This window comes from Nematolebias whitei, chromosome 16 (genome assembly GCF_014905685.2).
Source record: "Nematolebias whitei isolate Nwh7 chromosome 16, NemWhi1, whole genome shotgun sequence".
NCBI classification, from domain to species: domain Eukaryota; kingdom Metazoa; phylum Chordata; class Actinopteri; order Cyprinodontiformes; family Rivulidae; genus Nematolebias; species Nematolebias whitei.
The window spans coordinates 6,184,309-6,192,836 of NC_056513.1; the positions used below are offsets into that span (position 1 = coordinate 6,184,309).

General features: G+C 40.8%; 1 pseudogene; it reads right to left on the reverse strand.

The window, feature by feature from the left end:
- Positions 1 to 7,243: 7,243 nt before the first annotated feature.
- LOC119423038 lies at positions 7,244 to 7,557 on the reverse strand (annotated as a pseudogene).
- Positions 7,558 to 8,528: the final 971 nt, after the last annotated feature.

An 8,528-nucleotide genomic window follows, 5' to 3' on the forward strand; every position in this document is an offset into this window, starting at 1 on the left:
TTTTTTCTTTTGCTATTTCTTGCTCAGCATTTTGTGCTTTGTTTCCCCCCAGATATTTGTATTTTTCTGAGCTATGAGCTCAGGAAAAATCTTATGCGACTAAAATGTGAGATAAGTTCAAATGTTAAGTCAATCGTTAATGCGGCCTTTGGATGGTGCAAACGTCTGAGAGGGACGTTGACATGCAGACATGAATACTTGTGGCTGAACAAAAGACAAAGGCAGTACTTTTTCATACGCTTCATGCTGTCATGCATGAATTCCTGGCTCCAGCCATATGTTTAGGATTAGATGTACTCTTCCGTGAGACGAGAACACATTCAACAAAGTCAAGCTGTTTCCCTGCTGTTTATGAATTAATTAAGCTCCATCCACACCCTCTCCTAAGAGTTCTCTGAAAACTGATAGTAAAACAAACACTGTGCAAACTGTGGCGAGGATTAAAATCTCTAATAGTAAATTAGATTTATTTATAAACAAGCATGTTTTTAGACTTGAAGCTACAAGCTGGAAAACATCAGGATGAGGTAAAGGAGGATTACAAAGTTCTGTCAAATGTGTGAGATCATAATAATAAGGTCCTAATGTGGCACAAATGTTATCTGTTTTTCTTCAGCGTGAAGGATCGGTGAAGAGTAATTTAATTTAATAAATCAAAAATGAAACACACATTGATTAAAGCTTTATTTCTTGAATTTAAACCAGTTGGCACGTCAACCAAAAAAATTTTTTTCTGACATGTAAATATAATAAAATGTTTATAGCTAATGTGTTAGCAGATAACTTTAACATAAAAGGACGGTCTGGTAACAGTTGAAGTGATTTTCTGTCTATTAGTTATCACTAGTTAGTACTTTATCAACTGTGACATGAGTCAGAGCAGAGTAACACCAACAGGCTAACGTGGAAAGGTTTAATAGAGGCTATAGCAAACCTGGCTCCTTCGGCTAGCTGTTAGCTCTATGACTGATGTCACAGCTGATGACTATTAATAATTATTTGACAGAGCATAAATTAAAAATGACCGGACTATCCCTTAAATATTTGGTTAAAATCTAAAACTAAATCCAATGTTTGCTCTTCTTTTTAAGACCCAAAACATTCAAATATAGTTAAATTGTAAAAAAAAAAAATTAAATTACCGTACTTTTCACTGTTTAAGTTGCACCTTTTGCATAAATTAGCATGTCTGCGACTTATACAGCGAAGTGACTTATTTATGTTTTTTCCACATATTTATAACCCAATTTTGGCTGAGATCTGACGATTTCTTTCAATCAGAGATGAAAAATATTGAACACTACCACTTTCAGCCACTAGAGGGCCATCGAGTAATATGGCAAGCCAAGTGTCTCATTAATAGGTTAAATAGGCTATTAATGAGACACTTGGCTTGCCATACAAAGCCACCTTGATCTCGCTCCTGAACTCCTGGAGCAAACGTCAAATCAGCTGCATTTTGCCGCACTGCCCAGGTGAAATGCAGCTGATTTGACCGTTAAAGTGCATTTATTAAGGAAAATTAGACTGAGACACACCTTTACTATAATTTCAAGCAAACAAATAATTGTTTTTAAAGCGTTAAGCTCATTAAATTCTTGTTAAAAGTTCTCCAGTGCACACTCCAGCAGCCGTCATTTGGCAGCCAATCGATTTTTGGCACAACACCGGCCCATGTTTCTGGGTGGTCAGCAGTGACGCATAATAGATGCGACTTATACGGCGAAGTGACATATTTATGTTTTTTTTCCTCTTTATTAGACAGATTTGGACTGATGCGACTTATACGGTGGTGCGACGTGTACGGCGGAAAGTACAGTATAATGAATTTATGTAATAAAATTCTAATTTTATTTTAAAACATAATTTCTGAAGGCGGCATTAGAGTGCTGCAGCTGAAACAGAACCAGAAGTGAAAATGATATGCCGACATATTCAGGTAGTTTTTACTCAGATCTTCATCTCGATAAAACCACAGCAGGTCTGGCTTTGGATTCATCTCTTCTTTTATTCTTCTGGCTCTAATTTAAAGGAGGAATGCTCCCATTGGAGAGCACAAAAAGGATGTTTTAAACATGAAATGTGCTTTATGAATAAAGTTTGACCTGACATGCATCAGCGTGCACGTGCATGAACGCCTCCTACAACATACAGCAGCACAGGTTCAAACACACAGCGGGGCAGCAAATGCACTTTCTTGTAGGAATGCACTACATGTTATATATATATATTATTAGTAGTATTATTATGTGTGTGTACATGCTTCAAGACTATGAAAGTCTTCCAGCAAGCAGACAAAGACGAGCAGTACAACAATGTCCCCCGTCACTGATAGATTTGAAGACTGATTGTTTGTAGTCTACATAATGAATGTTTTTCTGGACTAGAATTGAACAGGAAATACAAGTAAACCTAAATGTTCTTGGTGCAAGATATTGAAGTGAGTAGGAGTTTGTGTGGAAGAACAGAGGGAGATTTATTTATTTATTTTGCTTGTTCAAGGCAGTGCAATGTGATCCTGAGAGATTCTGGCGAGGGGATTAGAGCTGTCATTTCTAACCCGAACCCGGAGCCCGGCTCAGCCCGACCCGGATTAGGGCTGGTCCAGGCCATAATAATGTGCGAGCCAGGCCGGTGTCGGGCTTTTTATTGCGTCAGCAGACACGCGTGGCTGACGATCCAATTAAATGGCAACATGGCTTGCCATGCAATCACCAGCTGCACGCAGCCATTTGACCGCGCGCTGACCGGCCTTGAAAGAGGTTGAAAAAAAAGTTCAGTTAAAGTAAAGAAAGACATTCAAACAAATGAGCTATCTTTGTTCTTTCCTTTAGAAGGTGGTGGTGTAATTTAAAAAAGATTCAGCTTCACTCAGCGGCCGACGACCCAAAAAGGTGAGATCCCAAAATATGCGACATGTCAGAGCACGGTCCGTGTCTGAATAATGCAGAATGCAGGAAGAAGCAGGGATTTGATGCGCTTTGACAGCCATGAAAGGACAAACACCCCCTCAGCTCCAATTTTCTGCCCCCTTTACTCAGCCACACATGTCCACTGATTGTTAATAACTAGATAAGCAGTCAAAGTTTAATTTAAAATGTTGGCGGTGTTTTGGGTTCGGACCTGTAATTATTGTTAATTCATCAGGTCAGGTGAGGTTCAGAAATGATGGCTACAGGCTGGGGTCGGGTCAGGTCGGATTTTTTGGGCCCGAATGCAACTCTAAAGGGGATCCACCACCAGGTGCAATGGTGGAGACAGGGGGTGGCCAATGGTGGCCGTGACCACCGTACATTAATCTTTGGCCACCTCAATCATTTGACGAAACTACACTTTGAAGCAGAGTATAAACTAGAAAGCAGAGATTCCGCAAATGATCGGGATAGCTGGTTAACATATGTGAATAAATTATATATGTAATTGTATGGTAGTGGCCATCTTGAATTTTGACGAGGCAACCCAATTTTTGATAGTTCCTTACATCTAGATGCAGCCACACACCAAAATGGAAGTCAGCCCCTCACTTGTTTATTAAGTTTTCCTGTTCACAAAATGCACCGAGGGTATTTCCATTTCCCTTCTTGGCTCCACGTTGGGTAACAAAAAAAAGCCACCAGCGCAGGGAATTTTCTCCATCTAAACTTTCCAAAGTAAAGTTGACACAGTATAAAATTTAAAACATAGCATGCATTCAAACTGCCTTGAATTGTTTTAGTTTTATTTGTTGGCTAAAGATCACACAAATAAAAGTGAGAAAACATTCACCGTTGTCTAATAGACGTAATCCAATACACGTACACAAAAACATCACATAAATGCACTTAAAAAGAAAAGGCCTTTTTTTGTCCTATAGTTCAGGCACAATTATCTCCCACAGCAGAGAGGTTATTAAATCCAAGTATATGAAACAACTCAGCAGGCTTAATTTGACCACTCTGAAAAAAAAGTACAGTAGTTAGTTCCAACATAGATAATAGATCATTTAACAAAGAAAGCTTACTAATTAAAATAGCAGAGGAGATGATAATGAAGTTGCCTGCACAGGGTCAACTGTTGGCTGCTTTCTCTTCAGAGTTAAAGTCTCTGCTGTTAGAGAATTATGAGCAAAGCAGGCTGGTGTTGTTTTTCTGTAATAATGGGCATTATTTTCGCTTTTATGTGTTCCTCCTACAGAGAAAATAGGCCTGATCTCTCCTTTTGTGGTTGCTCCAACTGTTCACTTCCACCGCCCACACAACGCATTTTCCCAGGCAACAATGTTCCTCCAAAGTTTACACACAATAAATAACGCCGTGCCCAAAGCAGTTAGCAGTGGCCCCGCTCTCCGTTTCCTGGCTGCAGTTGAAATGAAATGGTAATTTTGACTTGAGGAGGATTTCAAAGGGATGGCCTCCACTTTTCATCTTGATGCATACCACGAGCTCGCCGACACATTCACGCTGGGATTTGAAGGGAAAAAAAAAAAGATGAATTTTAAGTTTTTCTATGAACTTGCTTTTTTTTTTTTCCTGTTATCTCCCCACAGATAAAAAGATGTAAGGTTTGCTGAGATCTCTCCCCCAGATGGACAGCATTTATATAAACATCCACCCCCGGTTCAGGCAGTGTTTGATTGATGTGTCATTGTCCAAAGATTGTTTCCAGGCATTATAATAGATAATTCAGCATTTGATGTAGACATTTTTCTTCAAAGTGCCAAGGGTCAGATGTGGAGTTAGAGCAGAGGTGTCCCATATCTCCCATACTATTTTTGCATCCAAGGCTTCAACGAGCCTGTCTGCCTCTCACCGGGGAGACTGACTGACACTGGAATCATTCTGCTCAAGACGATAGCACCGTTTCCAAAACTCCATCTGAGCGCTGCCTGAAATACTCTGTTATGCAAATATCTTTGTCTCAAACAAAAGACTGTAAGACTGCATAGATGTGTCTTGTGCCTGTTTATTTTCTAGGCCTGCCTACAGTCCGATAGCGAGATTGGAGCGAGACCAAAGACGCAGCCAAAGGATTGGCCCAAAGGCGCATTATCTCGGCTACAAGGAGAAAGAAATGGAATTTAAACGTCCAAAACAAGGTGTGTCACACCTCGGCAGCACTAATTTCTTTGTGGCGTCTTGCACTACACAAATTCCCCTCTAAAATCCCTCTTGTCAAAGTCTTATCATGCTCACCCAGTTGGCACAGAGGTACCAAGGGTCTCCTTTCCGGGTCTTGGTTAATCACAATTCATTGTCAGCATGCCATTAGGGAAGAGTCCAGATGACAAAAGCAAATAAAAAAAATCAGTGATGTCTTCATTATCTCCCAGCTCTGCAGCCTGTGTTGAAAGGCCGGGGTTAATTACTGTTGATTAGACGTCAGCGTGCTGGGATGAGGGAGCGTTCGGATCGCACAGAGCGGACCACAGAGACGCGAGAGGAAAGGATGAGGTCGCTCGCAGACACTGATGGGAAACGAGGGTCAAGTGGTCCTCCTTGGTGGGTTCAGATGGTTGGGAAGCAGAAAAGGAATGCAGGTGAGGCACATGGACAATATGTTTCATCTGCTGTGTGTGTGCTGAGTAGCTTTAAGCTGTTTTATGAGCACCTTATCAGCCGTGACATCCATCGTACAAAGTATGGAAAAAAGGGTAGAAGTTTTCAGCCAGGCTAAGCTAATGGCTAGCTCAATCAATTAGTTTTCAGGTTTATAAAGCATAATTTTTCTCTAAAACAACCTACTGGTGTGAAAGAATGCCCCATTAGCCAAAACTAAGCCTCTAGACATTTACATGACATCATTAATTTAGTTCGACCCTATTTTCTCAGCTGAACATCCATTCATCCTAGCCATTAGCCTCACCTGGACAAAGACTCTTGTCCTTTTTCCCCACACTCTGAGCTCGACTATGACAACGCTTTGGGAAAAAAAACAGTTTGTAAGTCTTTATAAGACTGAGTTTTTTGTGGCTCCTTGAACTAACAAAGTCTTTTGGATGAAAAACATTTCAACAAAAAGAAACGGCCCAGAGGACCTGACTTAACTTAGTTGGATTTTTTTACCTGAATTATTGAGCATGAACTTCAATGTTTTGAACCACTTTGGCTGCCTCAGACGAGTCGGCGGGGGAGCGGGTGGACTCCAGAAACCATCTTAGCACCATCAAACTGGTTGACCCACTGAAGATGTTATTTATAAGACCGAGTTTGTCGTGGCTCCTCGGCCTGATGAAGTCTTTTGGATGAAAGACGAAATGTTTCAACAAAAATAAACCGCTCAGAGGACCTGACTTAACTCAGTTGGATTTTTCTACCTGGATTATTGAGCATGAATCGCGATATTCATTGGTAAAGCATCCCTTCAAAAATGACTTAACTATCTCTTTGAGGCTGAAAATGTTACCACTTATTGGATTATTGGTTCATTTTCTGTTATATTGTGTGTTTTAAAGCATGATACAACAGAAGATTACATGTGAGAGATGCAGCTGAATATTCTGAACAGTAAAACATTCTGTTGGGAGAACATAATATGAAAAATATGCTGGAGGCAGGCGTTATTTTGTTTCTGCCCACAGGAAATGCAAATGTCATAAAAGGTCACAAAATGTACCAAGAATTCAAAATCCCAAATTCAAACGAGGGCAACTCCACACAGATCGAATGGAAGGATTACCAGATGGACCAACAGAGAGAGCAGGTGAAACAGGGACTGCAGCAGAAATGTTCAGGGCTTTCTAAAGACCTTCAAACATTCATCATGTGATTATTGTTCTCCTTCTCTGTAGCTAGTCCATTGCCTTTTGTGATTCTTGCTATTTGCAGGTGTAGACCATCAGTCATCCAGGACATGGTAAATCCAGAAGATGGTTAAAGACAAAAACAACTGGACTTCTATTCTGTAGCTGAAGATGTTTCTCTTCTCATCCAAGGAGCTTTCTCAATTCAAAGAACAGGGCATGTGGGGTTGGGTCTGTATGGTTCTGGTCCTGGACAGATTTAAGTATAAGTATAAATAGAAGTGCTATAGGTTGTATGTTCCCATACAATGACAAAATTGTTTCTCTGCATTTAACCCATCACACATGAGATACGCCCAGGTGGAACAGTGGGAAGTTATGTAAGCACCATGAGAACAACTGGGGGAATTGGGTGTCTGGCTCAGGGACACCACGGCATGTGGACATGGTGGGGAGTCAAACTGCGACTTTCTGATCCCAGGTCGACTGCCCTACCTCTACCATCTCAGCCCCAAAGTCTTGGGTTTAACCTCCGTACAGGGTTCTGCCATATCTCTTCAATGTTGGGGTTCGTACACCACGTCCATGGCGGTCACGGTCTTCCTCTTGGCATGCTCGGTGTAGGTGACGGCATCACGGATCACGTTCTCCAGGAGCGTCTTCAGCACACCGCGGGTCTTCTCTTAGATCATACCACAGATACGCTTCGCTCCGCCGTGGCAGGCCAGATGGAGAATGACGGATTTGGTGATACCCTGGATGTTATCTCAGAGGATTTTACGGTGACGCTTTGCATCGCCTTTCCCAAGACCTTTCCTGCCTTTTCCTCTTCTGGACATTTTGATTCTTCTTTGTTGATGACATGGAGCTTTATAACTTGAACCCCACACTCCCCGTTCTTTGAAATGAGAAAGCTCCTCAGACGAGAAACAAAACTTCTTCAGCTACAGAATAGAAGACTAGTTGTGTTTTTCTTTAAACTTTTTTGGGGGAGATTCTTAGTATTTGTATAAAATTCTCCACTAAAATGGGCGAATTAGTGAAAAATTGGTCCGATGGGTGTATTTTCTTTAGCAATAGGCTATAGAAATGATCAGGCGGACCAAGCAAACCTGCTTTTCACCACTTCCTAAAGAACAACACAGGACAGCGATCTCAATGGACTGCAGTAACAAGCAACCAGACACTCCAACATCTGGAAGAAAATTTACAGTGTCAGTTTTTAAAAAGTCAAACCTTTTGTAGAAAAAACTACACAATTTGTGTAAAACTTAAATAGACTCATTTGAATGGCCTGGATTCTCTACGTCTGGAAGACATGGCCAACTTTGGTGAGCTGACTCTTGACATCAAGCTGGTTCATAAACTCTTGTATCAAACAGGGCAGAACTCCGAAGTTACTTCAGGCAACCAATGAGGTTAATTTAAAAAAAAAAAAAGTGGTTGACTTTAAGCGTTCCAAACAAAAAGTTTTTTGTTTTGGTCATGGTCAACGTGTTATTTTGAGTCATACCATTACAACCACACACTCAGCCTATTGCAATAGCAAACAGTGGCAAAACAGCTAGCTGTAGCACTTCCTATGCAGCCTGGGGTACTTCCTCCATAATTATTGTCATATTTCTAACAGAATAACTGTGTACTACAGGACTGATGTTGGTGTAAAGCAGTATTTCTCAAACTTTTCAGCGTCTGAGACACAAAATAGCAGTAGACGCAGCCGCAAATATTCAAATGTACAAATGTTACAAACAAGTTAATGAAAGAAGAATATAGTTACAGTGCAAATAGCCATCTCAATTGTTAGAAC